The sequence below is a fragment of the Pongo abelii genome, chromosome 7 (assembly GCF_028885655.2).
Source record: "Pongo abelii isolate AG06213 chromosome 7, NHGRI_mPonAbe1-v2.0_pri, whole genome shotgun sequence".
NCBI lineage: Eukaryota > Metazoa > Chordata > Mammalia > Primates > Hominidae > Pongo > Pongo abelii.
Window position 1 is genome coordinate 147,836,568 of NC_071992.2, and position 14,510 is coordinate 147,851,077.

The following is a 14,510-nucleotide window of genomic DNA, read 5'->3' on the forward strand; positions in this document are numbered from 1 at the left end:
CTAAAAAGCTACCTCGTAGCAAAGTAAATGATCAACAGAGTTAATATCCTGTAGAATGGGAGAAAATATTTGCAAACTATTTATCTGACAAGGGACGAAAATCTTGAATATACTAGAAACTCAACAACAATAAATCACAACTAATCTCATTCAAAATTGGGCAAAGGATATGAATAGATATTTCTCAAAAGAAGTCATACAAATGGCCACAAGATATATGAACAAATGCTCAACATCACTAAGCATTAGGGAAATGTAAATCAAAACCACAATGAAATATCAGTTAAAATGGCTATTATCAAAAAGACAGAAAAATTACCAAATGCTGATGAGAATGCAGAGAAAGGAATCTGTTATACACTGTTGGTGGGAATGTAAGTTAGTATCGACGTTATAGAAAGTAGTATAGAGGTTTCTCAAAAACACAAAAATAGTAATACTATATAATCCAACAATGCCGCTACTTGATATTTAGCCAAAGGAAAGGTAATCAGTATATCAAAGGAATAGCTGTGTCTCTATGTTTATTGCAGCACTATTCACAATAGCCAAGATATGGAATCAACCTAAGTGCCCATCAATGAGTGCACAAAGTAAATATGCTATGTATACACAATGCAATACTATTCAGCCATAAAAAAGAATGAAATCCTACCATTTGCAGCAACATAGATTGAGCTGGAGGTCATTATGTTAAGTGAAATATGTCAGGCACGGAAAGACAAATTTTGCAGGTTCTCATTCATTGATGGGAACTAAAGAAAGCTGATCTCACGAATGTAAAGAGTAGAATGATGGTTACCAGAGGCTGGGAAGGTGTGAGGGGTATGAATAGAAGTTGGTTAATGGGCACAGACATACAACTAGATAGAAGAAATAAATTCTAAGTTCTAAGGTTGTGTAGCACTATAGTGTGAATAAATAACAATTTATTGAATATTTCAAAATAGCTAGAAGAAAAGATTTGAAATATTCCCAAAACCAATAAATGATAAATGTTTGAGATGATGAATATCCTAAATACCATGATTTGATAATTACACCACACTGTATGAATGAGTCCAAATATCACATGCACCCCCTAAATATGTACAATTATTATACGTCAATAAAAATACTTTAAAAATTTACTTCAGTGATTCTGCTTTGCAACTTTTCATCTGTTGATATTTTGTCTGTTAATAATTTCCATCTCTCTGTTGACTTTCCCAATCTATTTATTTAGTAATGCATATATATATATATATATATATACACACACATACATATATATGTCATTTTCCGCTAAATCAAATATTTGAGATATCTTGGATTCAATTTCTACTGAGTACCCTTTCTACTGTTTTTGCATAGCTAGGAATTTTTGCTTCAGAAATGGACATTGTAAATAATACAGTATTTTATAGCAGCTCTGGATTCCATTGTTTTCTCCTCAGAATTATTGTTATTATTTTGTTGTCGTTCTATTGGGAATTTAACATGCCTGAATTTTAAATGTAACTTTCTTTTTGAAGCATTATATAGTAGCTGATATCTCTATTCTGCTTTTGTATTTTACATTTCTGTTTTTTGTTTGTGTGTTTGCTTTTAGCCTTCTTACTGTACTAGGGGTCTCTTCTAGGCCTGAATAATTTGGCATTCATCCAAAAATGTGGGTGGCAATGGAGCTCACCTTCTTCATGGCTTCTTGTTTTAGGGACTCCCTCCTAGTTTTCAGCGGTTCTGCTGGTTTAAAACTTTGTCCTCTGACACTTCAAGCCTGTGAAGCTTCAGGACTTTGCCACCTGACCTGTTCAAAGTTGGTGAACGTGTTCAATTAGCTCAAAACCCAGCAAGCTCACAGGTCAGACCCACATTGCTCTATCTTTCTAGATTAGATTTCTTCTTGGATTTTGTCTGCAGTTTATATGGACTCCAGAATCTGCTTATGCAATAATAATTTAAACGTCTTCTAGAGATTTCGGCAGAATATATAGTCAGAATTAATTCTTACTCTTTTTGCTGTTCTTTCTCTTCAAAAATTCCCCATTTAAATTTACAGGGGTTTTTTAATTCATAGCCCTGACATTTTTTTGGCACCTTAAGCCAATAAAACTGTGTTTCTAAAGCTGTAGTCAAAGTGGTTGGACAGTTTCCTAATGCAAAACACACATACACACAACCAATCTTTACCCCTTCTATTTGTGTTTTTTTCAATTATACTCTTCAGAGACTTTTATCAGGTTGGACAATCATTCTAGTATCTTAAAGTAGTTTTTTTCTAATTATACTGTTTTAAAATTTTTCATTTGTGGAAGAGTTCATGCTATAACTTCACTACTCTGCCATTAATTTAAAAGGTTTTTCTCTCCTTTAGTTATTATGTTAAAAACAAATGACATTAAGGGATGACCTCTTTATGGAGGTGACATTTAAGTAGAGATATTAAATATTATTATAAATGTATTTTTAAAGCTGCTTTAATTCCCTTTGGGACTGAAGAAAGGACTATAAATAAATAGTATTTACCACTGAGAAACTGGTTTTTCTAAAGTGAGTACATTCACTTAGCTATACATGAATAAATATTACTAAGCACCTACTGTTTTCCAGGTACCGTTTTAAGTGCTAAACATAGACGATTTTCCTAATTTCTCATGATACTTACATTATAATAGGAAGAAACAAAAAGTGAAGTCAATAATCAAATTATATACAGTGTGATGTCATTATAAGCACTATGGAGAAAAATTAAGTAGAAGGAATGTATAGGTGTCAGTAGAAGAAAAAATCAATTTTAAATAAGGAATTAGGGAAGTCCTCACTGATAACAAACATCTGAGGTAGATATATTTGGGAAGTGCAGCCTGGGCAGAAAGAGTAGCAATTGAAAATTTCCTGAGTTGGAAAATTCCTCTAGTATTTGAGGAACAGTGAAGGGGCCACTGCGGCTATTTAGAGTGAGCAAGAGATAGGATTTAAAAGGGGAGGGAGGAGAAATAGCGAAGAGCCCAATCTGCAAATCCTCTTAGATTATTAGAACTTTCCTTATTTTACACGGATTGAAATGGGGAGTCACTGGAAGGGTTTGAGCAAAGAAGTGATGGCAGAAAACAGTTATATTGTATGTGTATGTATACACATACATACAGCAAGAAATCTCTATCTGTATCAGGTCTTTTTCCATATCTAGATATGAAATTTCTGCCTTATGCTTTAACAGGATCTCTCTTGCTGCTATGTAGAGAACAGATTGTTTAGGCAAGAATTCAATGAATCAGCAAGCCACTTCAATAATCCAGGAGATATTATAGTGTCTTAGACCAGAGTGATAACAAAGGAGATAGTGAAAAGAGTTGGATTCTAGAAATCCAGAATGCCTATAGTGTTTTGAAGGTAGAGTAAGTGGTATTTTGTGTGAGTGCAGCTGAGATGGGCACAGCAACTATTTATAGCGGTGTAGTACTGCAAGCATCATATTATTTGGTATGCATCTGCCTACATGTGTATCTCTTCTCTCTTTTGTGTTCCTTGAGGATATGGAATATGTAGTTTTATCTTCATAGCCCACAGTCCTCCAATATCTGAAAGCTGTTTCACTAAATTTTTATCCATTGATTCTTTACCAGCTCTTCTGAGCTGCATGGAAAAAGCCTGATTTTTCTTCCCCATAGGAGGCCTTTGCATACTTGAAGCCACTTCTTACTTGCCATTTTGTACACATATAAAATACTAGAGGTGGATGGAGGTGAGTATCTAATAGGTTTTAGGACTTCAGTGGAATAGGATTGAGTTTTGAGGGCCATTTACCAGCCACAGCAAGGAGAATATAACATGTTCCTTGCCTACAGCTCAGTAAAGACAATTTTCAGAAGGCTGGGTTAAGTGGGACTGAAGAAGGCAAAACTAAAGGAAGATAACTGCCCCATTCAGAAAACCTCACTCTTTTCCTCATTCAGGGTTCTCTTTCTCCTGTGAATAAATGAGCAACTTCTGCATTCTGAGACAGAACCTTCCTCAGCAGCAGCACTCGGCTCATGGTGTTCTGTACTCATGACCATGGTAAGTAGGCAGGAGCTAGAGGAAACCTCATACTAGAGCCACAGTAATACAGACCTAGGCTAACTTCCTTTCTAACTTCCCTGCTCTTTTCTAACTCTCTCAAGTAGGAGATTATAATCCTAGGATTAACATCTATAGCAACTTTATTATAAAGCCCCTCATTTCTACAACTCTATGTAGTTTATAAAGTACTTTCACATTTTGTAATCCACTGAATATATACAACAGATTTGCAGGATAGATTTTATTATCATCATTGAATTTATTGAAGAGAAGAATTCTTTAAAAGCTTATGTGGAGTTACTTTGAGTTGTTTCTTGTTACTCTGGGGCACATATAAACAAAAAAAGGTGAGTACCCTGTGCAGATTTTATAAAAGTGAGGAAGGCTTTAGTTCAGAAAAACCAGGGCAAAGACACTTAGAATCAAATAAAGAAAAAGGGAACAATTATTGTTTATCAGAGATCTTGTTATTTTTTGTCTAGAGATTGCCAAATAGGTTCTAGCTGTAGCCTTTCTGGGGGATAACTTAGAGCGTCCTTAGAGATAGAAGAGGTAGGCATGCAGTTAACTACAGGTTAGGAGAGATTTATATTTTATTTATACCTTGTGTTCATGGAATGAGAAATAATAATAAAATCATCAGCAATAATAAACATCAGTTTTTAAGCACTTACTGCATATCAGGCTAAATGATTCCCTGGTATCATCTCATTGAATCCCCACCTCAACCCTGACAGGTATAAATTGTGGACATCTCATTTTCTTAGATAAGGAAATTGGGATTCAAAGAGTTAGGTTAATTGTTTAAGGTCACAAAACTAATAATGGCAATGACAAGATTGAAACTTTTGATGACCTAACTTCAGAAATGTGACCTCTTAACACTTGGCTAATTTGATTCTACCAAGAACCAAGGGGAAAGGCAGCCTTTTTGGAACCTGAGGTGTGGCACTGACCATTGGCTACAGAAAAAAGCCAACTGAAGCCTCCCATGTAAATAAAAATAATCCAATTATACCACTGTAAAATGGCAGCTTAGTTTCAACTAGGATCAATTATGTAGAGCCCTTTTACCAAACTAAGACCTTATAGCTAACACATGTGTTAAGTGAGCCTATCATGAGGTAATAAGACAACATCCAAATTTCAATGGATTAAACCAACAAAATGTGTTTCTTACTCATGAAAAATCAAGTGCAAATCTGAGAAAATTTCCAGGGCAAATGTCCTCCATGGGGCAATTCAACAATCTAAGCCTACAAAGGCTCCAGCATCTTTTACTTGCACCACCTGCAAATTAAGGCATACTCATCACTAATGTCAGGAGACATGACTACTGAAGACTTCTCATCAACAATTACATGCTTTCGCCCCAAATAATGCATTATCACCTCTGGTCATACCCTATTGGCCAAAGTTAGTTACCTGGGAGTAGAGAAGTGTAATTCTCCCATGGTCTGGGATGATGGGGAGGACCCAACACGAGTTGTGAAGCAGGTTCACTGTGTACTGGTTACAAAGTTGTCTGGGTCCAGTGAGACAGAACACACACACACATAAAAGGTGTTACATGAGATGGGTTTATTACCTAAAGATAGACAGCAAGGAACAACAGAAGCCTAGGATTCATTGAGAGTTAATCCCTCAAGACTGAGAAAAGCTGGCTGGGGTGGATGGAGTTTCATCTGCACATGCCTTACTTGCACCACAGGTGGAGAACCCCAGAAATCAGCCTAATCTGGGTTTTATACCCTGGGGTAACATGACACATTTGGCTAAAGTATTGAAAAACATCTTTTTCAAGGAGCAGGGGAGGTAGATAAAAATAACACAGGATTTTCTGGCCAGTACCCACTTATCTCAGGATGTTAAATTCCCAGCACATTCTACAGTTATACTTGAGATTGTAAGCAAGAAAGGGAGGGAGAATTGGGTCAGTGAAAGGGCACCCAGAGAACTGTCCTGAATGAGTGTCTTCTAGAAAACTCTACCACACAAGTGTTAGAGCATCCCAAATGAAGTTAAGCTTGCCATTAAATGTGCTACCAGTTTGTAAAACCATTTTCAAGAACTATAGCGTCAGCTTGCATTTATTGACACCAAGCTTTTACGTTTTTTTTTTAATATTTAGCATTTCATGTAACTCTTCTCAACTACCCTATGAGAAGGTATTACCCATTATAATCTAGACCTTTTTCACTAACTTCTGAGGTTTGAGGCAGGAACTGTATCTTGTTTTATTTACACCTCTCCCTAGCACACCGTTTAGCTCTTACTAGGTGCTTGTTAACTATTCCGTGAATCTGGGTCATTTGTAGCATGAGAAATAGAGACTCATAACAGTTATGTGACTTATCCAGGCTCACATAATCAGCAGGTGAATTAACCAAGATTTGAACTTAAGTTCATAACTCAAAGTTTTCTATACTCAGCCTTCATGACATTGCTCAAGGGGGATTTCTGGTCACATTTTAATTGAAATGTATGCTACCCTTCACGAGGACCAAAATTAAAGCATCCATCAAGCATTCAGACCAGCCTGAGATGTGGGAGGCCTGGCCCCTCAGGCATGCTGATGATTGCTATGTTTAGCGAGGCAGCTGGAAGCCAAGACATGAAGCAGGATGCCAAGGGGGCTTGGCCCCTTTCAGGCATGCATTGATGGATGACTCTTGCAGAGGCAGCAGATGTACTGAGATACTGGGACTGTTGGCCTCATCTGTCAATTGCCTAGCACTACCGGGTGGCTCTCCTCCTCTGATATTGTTTGTGCATTTGTTACTCCTAAGGAGCAACTTTATCTGTACATAACACCTGGGGAGCTAGGTCTGGAAGAATAGAGGTTTTGGTTTAATTACCTACTTACCACAATACATCTGTTTCCTAGGAACATTGACAATAAAAGTGGAATGACTGGTGTTAAAGGTACAAGAGAATGAATCTTCTCTTAATTTTGCTAAGCCAAATGGAAACCAAAACAATTTCTCAAGTGGCTTGTGGTAGCGGGTCAATTCCTGAAGGCTCAAATTTACCACTTTCTTAGAAAAATTTTCACATCTCTCTATGAAAAGAATTCTAAGCTCTTGGGACTAAGCTAAAGTAAATTTGTTTTGGGTCTACAAATTGTTTTAGGTTAATTAATCTCACTGTCATAGATAAACATCAGCGACATACTATAGCCTACTAGATTGTACATTTTGGTTTCTAAACTCTTGAGTGCATCAGAGAAAGCAAACTATATCAGGTGTAATTCAGTTTGGTTGCACATCATAGAAAAACCCCAAAATAACAAAGGTTTAAACATAAGACTTTATCTTTTCCATAAAAGAATTACAAAAGTTACCGAGCAGGGCCAGTGGTGCCGCTGCAAGATTCTGGCAAAACTCTTTACCTCATGTTTCTTCAACATCCACTGTTAATGTAGACAAGATCAGAATGAATCTTATCATGCACTTTGTAACTCTTTGTATCAGTCAAAAGACCAAGACTGCCAATACTTCTTCTATCCCTAGACTCCTCAACTCCATACAGAAGTGTCTATTCCCATTTTGGATCCATTTTTCATTCTTCCCCAGTCCCAGAGACCCTTTTATGAGCACACTCAAACATAAGTCTCCATCATCAATAAAACACTACACATTTTCACTCAATTTTCTGAATGTCCTTTTTACCTTCTTGCTGTAACAGAAATCTGCCTTTCCTCTGAAAACACTCTTTCTCCTTGAACACTATTAAGTATGCATATTTTCCCCCTGGTGCTTCTTGGCCTCATGTCCCCTTTGATTCACAAAGTCACTTTCACACATTTTCCCTCCTTTTTCCCTAGACCTATTATTTTTAATCCTCACCATCAGATCTTTGGTTCAGAATATCTCCTTGTGACAGTCATCTGCAGACAGGAAGGGTATTCTGCCTCATCCTCAACAATTGGTATAATCAGCTTTTTAATGTTATCCATTGTAGTGGCTATATAGTATTCTCATTGTTTTCATTGTATTTCCCTGTTCATTATTGATGCTGAGTGATATTCATTTACTTATTGAGACTATCTATGAATCTGCTTTTGGAACTGCATATTTAAATCTTCCAGCACATTTTTTAATCTGATTCTTTAACTTGTATAGAGTTGCAAGAGGTTTTAGAGATCCTGGACAAAATTGCTCTATCAAGTATACATTTGTGAATATTTTCCCCATTCTTTGGCTATCCTTATTGTTTCTATTTTGTTAAGTATTTTTATTCAGGCATAATATGTATAAACTAATCCACATATAAAGCATACAGTTTTAAATGTTGACATACATATACACTCATGAAACTATCATCATAATCAAGATAGTGAATATATTCATCAACCCCCAAAGTTTTCTCTCCTACTTCTGCAGTCACTTTCTCTCACTCATCCCGGTCCCCACCATTATCCTTTATCTCAGCCTAACAACAAAGATGCTTTCTATTATTATAGATTAGTTTGCATGTTTTAAACTTTCAGATGAATTGAATCAGTAAGTTCTCTTTTTTGTCTGACGTCCTTGACTCAGCCTAAGTATTTTGAAATCCATTCACATTGTAGCATCAACATAATTGTATCAATAGCCTTCTTTTTCCTTGCTTTTTACACCATTGTATGGCTATACTACAGTTTAATTATCCATTCCCATGTTGACATAGTTTCACTTCTTCTTTTCTGATCTGAATGCTTTTTTTTGTTCCTAATAAGTAGGTACCCAACAGAGACTGTAAGCAGGCTACAATCTCTAGAACAATATTGAATAGAAGTGTTGATTGCAAGTATCCTTGATTTATTCCTGATATTGTAGAGAAAAGGCATTTAGTCTTTCACCATTAAATATGATATTAGCTGCTAGGTTATTATAGGAGTCTGTGATCAGGTTGAAAAAGTTCTCTTTTATTCCTAGCACAATTAAAGTTATTATTAGGAATGGATGTTGGCTTTTTAAAAATGATTCTTTCTGTGTCTATGGAGATGGCCATGGAGTTTTACTTTTTAGATGGATAGTGTAATGAATTATACTGATTTTTAACCTGATACAACTTTGCATTCCAGGCAAAATCCTACTTGGTGATGATGTATTACTCCTTGAATATGTTTTTAGATTTTATCTGCTAGAAGTTGTTTAGAATTTTTGCATCTATACTCCTGAGGGATATTGGCCTGTAGATTTCTTTGCTTGGAATACCTTTGTCTGGTTTGGTGCCAAGGCAATATTGGTCTGATCAAATGAATAGGGAAGTAGTCCTTTCTCTTCAGTTTCCTGGAAGAGTTTGTGTGGAATGGATATTGCTTCTTTATCAAAATGTGGTAGAAATCACTATTGAAGCCATTTGGGCCTTGAGTTTTCTTTGTGTGAAGTTCTGTTTTTGCTTCTGTTTATTAATGGAAACTGAATTTCTTTATTATAACTGATAAGTATTTAATTTTACCTAATAATAGGACATAATTTTAATTAAACATTTTATTTTTAGACAACTGTAGATTCACATACAGTTATAAGTAATACAAAAATATTGTGTATCATACCCAGTTTCCCCTCATAGTAACGTCTTGTGACAAATCTATTACAATATTAGAACCAGAATATTGACATTGATAGAGTCAAGACATTTCAGCCTGGAAATCCAAGATTTCCACGTGGTCTCCACTGACACTTTGGAGGGGTGGAGGCTTCATTACCTCCCATGGGAAATTAAATTATAAGCTTTCTACTCAGCATTCTCTCATACTAGCCTGGCAGCAGAATGGGGTGCCTTAATCCAGCCTGAAGAAGGTAGAAGTCTAGGCTCCACCCTTTGCTATAGTAGAGCAGTGACTATCTAAATGTTCTGCCTCACTAGGCTGCCTCTTTCCTGATCCTTTGACAGTAGAGAGCAGACTGTTCAGGCTTTTGGTTTGTCCCCATTGGCATTTCTTCACTGTCACTTTCATCAGCTACAAGTCAAAAAGAAAACACAGGAAACTGGAAACTCATCCATGTTCCTTGAATCCCTGGATCCTTAACATTTTTGTCTTCTTGTCTCCATTTCTCAGAGTGTTCTTATGTTTCCTTAATACACAATGTCTAAGATTTTTAGTTGTACTTAGCAAGAGGGAGTAGGTAAAAGTATGTCTACTCCATCTTCACAAAAAAGAGAAGTCCTGGTGAAGTTTTAAACTATAATTTTAATATCTTTAATAGACATAAAACTATTAATGTTAGCTATTTCTTTTGGACTGAGATCTGGTAGATTACAGATTACATTTTTCAATGAATTTTTTTCATTTTGTCTATCTTGTCAAAATTATTGACATAACATTGTTCATAATATTCCCCTATTATCTTTCTAGAATGTGTAGAATTTGTTGTATGTAACCTCTCTCATTATTTATATTGATAATTTGTATCTTCTCTTTTTTCCTGATAAATATATCTCTTTTGCAATTTTATGGATTTTTCTCAAAGAACCAGCTTATAGATTCACTATTATTTTTCTGAATTTTATTTCGTTGATTTTTATTTGGTTTTTATTATTTTCATTCTCCTATGGGCTTTGGCTTTAATTTGCTATTTTGTTTCTGGCTTCTTAAAGAGAAAGAAGAGGTCATTGATTTGGGAAAGGCATATAGTACTATAAATTTCTAAGGATTATTCTAACAGATCTCACAAGTTATATATTGTTTTCATCTTCATTCAGTTCAAATAATACTTTCTAATTTCTCTCATGCTCTTTCCTTTGATCCAATGGTGATTTAGAAGTATGTTCTTTGGTTTCCAAATATTTTGGATGTTTTTAGAGATCTTTCTGTTACTGGTTACTTTTTTTTTCTTTTTTTTGAGACAGAGTCTCACTCTGTTGCCCAGGCCAGAGTGCAGTTGTGCGGTCTTGGCTCACTGCAACCTCCAACTCCCGGGTTCAAGCAATTCTTGTGCCTCAGGCTCCCAAGTAGCTGGGATTACAGGCATGTGCCACCACAGCCAGCTAATTTTTGTATTTTTAGTAGAGACGAGGTTAGGCCATGTTGCTCAGGCTGGTGTTGAACTCCTGACCTCAGGTGAGCCACCTAGCCTGGCCTGTCACTGATTTCTAATTTAAATCAATTGTGATGAGAGAACACACCTTGTATAAACTGAAATATTTTAAATTTACTGAGACTTATTGTGTGGTTCAGAATAGAGTCCATTTCAGTAATGTTCCATGTGCATTCAAAAAGGATGTACATTTTGCTATTGTTGGATGATGTGTTATGGAAATGTAAAATAGCTCTAGTTGGTTGATAATGAAAGTTTCCTACATCTTTACTGGTTTTCTACTTGCTCTATCAATTATTGTGAGAGGGGTATTGAAATCACTGACCATATTTATGGATTTGTCTATTTTTTCTTGTACTTCTATTAGATGTTTTTCCTACCAGACTTGTTTGAGCTCCTTATATATTCTGGTTATTAATCCCTTGTCAGATGGGTAGTTTGCAAATATTTTCTCCCATTCTGTAGGCTGTCTTTTCACCTTATTGACTGTCTCCTTTGCTGTGCAGAAACATTTTAAGTTGATGAGATCTCATTTGTCCAGTTTTGCTTTTATTGCCCATGTTTGTGGGCTATTATTCAAGAAATCTTTGCTCAGTCTAATTCCCTAAAGTTTTATTACAGTAATTTTATAGTATGAGGTCTTAGATTTAAATTTAATCAGCTTTGGTTTAACTTTTTTTATATTGTGAGATATAAGGGTCTAGTTTTATTCTTCTTTATATGGATATCCAGTTTTCCCAGCACCATTTATTGAAGATACTGTTCTTTCCTCAATGTATAAAAGGGATAAAAACTACTCAGGTAATAGGTGTACTAAAATCTCAGACTTCATCACTCTACAGTTCATCCATGTAACCATAAACTACTTGTACCCCAAAAGCTATTGAGATAAAAAATTTTTAAAATCAAATCAAATAAAGGTTTGGTAAAATTCAGCAGTGAAGCCATCTGGTCCTGGGCTTTTCTTTGCCAGGAAACATTTTATTATGGTTTCAATCTCATTACTTGTTACTGGGCTGTTCAGGTTTAGGATTTCTTCATGGTTCAATCTTGGTAGGTTATATGTGTCTAGGAACTTACCCATTTCTTTCAGGTTTACAATTTATTGTCATATAGTTTCTCATATTAACCACTAATGATCTTTTAAATTCCTACAGTATATATTGTAATGTTTCCTTTCTCATCTTCGATTTTATTTATTTGTGTCTTCTCTTTTTTCTTAGTCTGGCTAAAGGTTTGTAAATTTTCTTTATCTTTTCAAAAAGCCACCTTTTCACTCATTGATCTTTTGTATTTTTTTCATTTTAATTTCATTCATTTTTGCTCGAATTTTTATTATTTCTTTTTTTCTGCTAATTTGGGGTTTTGTTTGCTCTTGCTTTTCTAGTTCTTTAAGATGCAACATTGGTTGTTTATTTGAAGTTTTTCTATTTTTTTGGTGTACACACTGGATAGTTGGAGAATTGATTGTCTAGATAGTTGGAGAATTGGTTGATGTGGTGGGGAGAGGAAACGCGCACATTTCCTGTCACAAATGTTGTGAGTAACAACAGTTCATTATATCCTTTATTAGGTTAGAGAAGACTACACTTTGTGAACAAGTGCTCTAAAATTTGTAAAATATATCCTTAAATTATCACAATCTAACCTCACATAATATTATACTTACTTCATATATAATGTAAGAACCTCGTTGTATGCTTATATTTATCCATTCCTGTTCTTCAGGCTATTTTCTTCTACATATTTTATAAACCCCACAATGCATTGTCATGAATTTGATTTCTACATTAAATTATGTTTTAATAAATGCCTATTTGTCCTTATATTTAGTGTTTCCAACACTCTTTGTTCTTTGCGCATAACAAATTTTTTTCTATTTCTTTTTCCTTTAGCCTGAAGAACTTCGTTGAATCCTTTTTTTTCACTGCTTTCGTTTTAAAACAGCCTACTTATAATCCATCTGAAAATTCTTCTCTCTTTTACCAAAATATAACCAGAACACTAAATCATCTCACATTTTCCAGAAATATTGCAGTTCAATCCATTGTACTTTCTTTGTTTTTTTTTTCTTTTATGTTCAAGAGTACACGTGCAGGTTTGTTATACAGGTAAACTTGTGTTACGGGGGTTTGTTGTACAGATTGTTTCATCACCCAAGTATTAAGCCTGGTACCCATTAGTTATTTTTCCTGATCTTCCCGCTTCTCCTACCCTCCACTCTTTGATGGGCCCCGGTGTGTTTTGTTGCCCTCTTTGTGTTCATGTGTTCTCGTCATTTAGCACCCAGTTGTCAGTGAGAACATGTGGTATTTGGTTTTCTGTTCCCGCTTTAGTTTGCTTAGGATAATGGCCTCCAGATCCATCCATGTCCTGCAAAAGACATTATCTCATTCTTTTTCATGCTGCATAGTATTTCATGGTGTATATGTACCATATTTTCTTTATTCAATATATCATTGATGGGCATTTAGGTTGATTCTATGTCTTTGCTATTGTGAATAGTGCTGCAATGAACATATGTGTGGATGCGTCCTTATAATACAATGACTTATATTCCTTTGGGCATATGCCCAGTAATGAGATTGCTGAGTCACATGGTATTTCTGTTTTTAGGTTTCTGAAGAATTACCACACTGTTTTCCACAATGGTTGAATTAATTTACTCTCCCACCAATGCTCTATAAGCTCTCCTTTTTCTCCACAACCTTGCCAGTATCTGTTATTTTTTGACTTTTTAGTAACAGCCATTCTGACTGGTGTGGGATGGTATCTCATTGTGGTTTTGATTTGCATTTCTCTAATGACCAGTGATGTTGAGCTTGTTAAAATATGATTGCTGGTGTATTGTATTAATAGTTTCATGTTTTAATTATTGCAGCGGTCTCCTAATTGGTCTCTCTTCTTTCAGTATTATTCCCCTACTGTTTAGTCTTAACACAGCCATGATAGTGGAGTCTCACTCTGTTGCTCAGGCCAGAGTGCAGTGGTGCAATCTGAGGCGTTGTTGGCCATTATAAGAACCTTGGGATTTAGTCTGAACGAAGTTCTTTTAAAATATAAGTTAATTTTCATTGTTTAACTCCCACTTATGAGTGAGAACATGTGATGTTTGGTTTTCTGTTCTTGTGTTAGTTTGCTGCGAATGATGGTTTCCAGCTTCATCCATGTCCCTGCAAAGGACATGAACTTATCCTTTTCTATGGCTGCATGGTATGCCACAGTGTATATGTGCCACATTTTCTTTATCCAGTCTATCATTGATGGGCATTTGGGTTGGTTCGAAGTCTTTGATATTGTGAACAGTGCCACAATAAACATGTGTGTCCATGTGCTCTTACAGTAGAATGATTTATAATCCTTTTGGTATATACCTAGTAATGGAATTGCTGGGTCAAATGGTATTTCTGGTTCTAGATCCTTGAGGAATCGCCACAT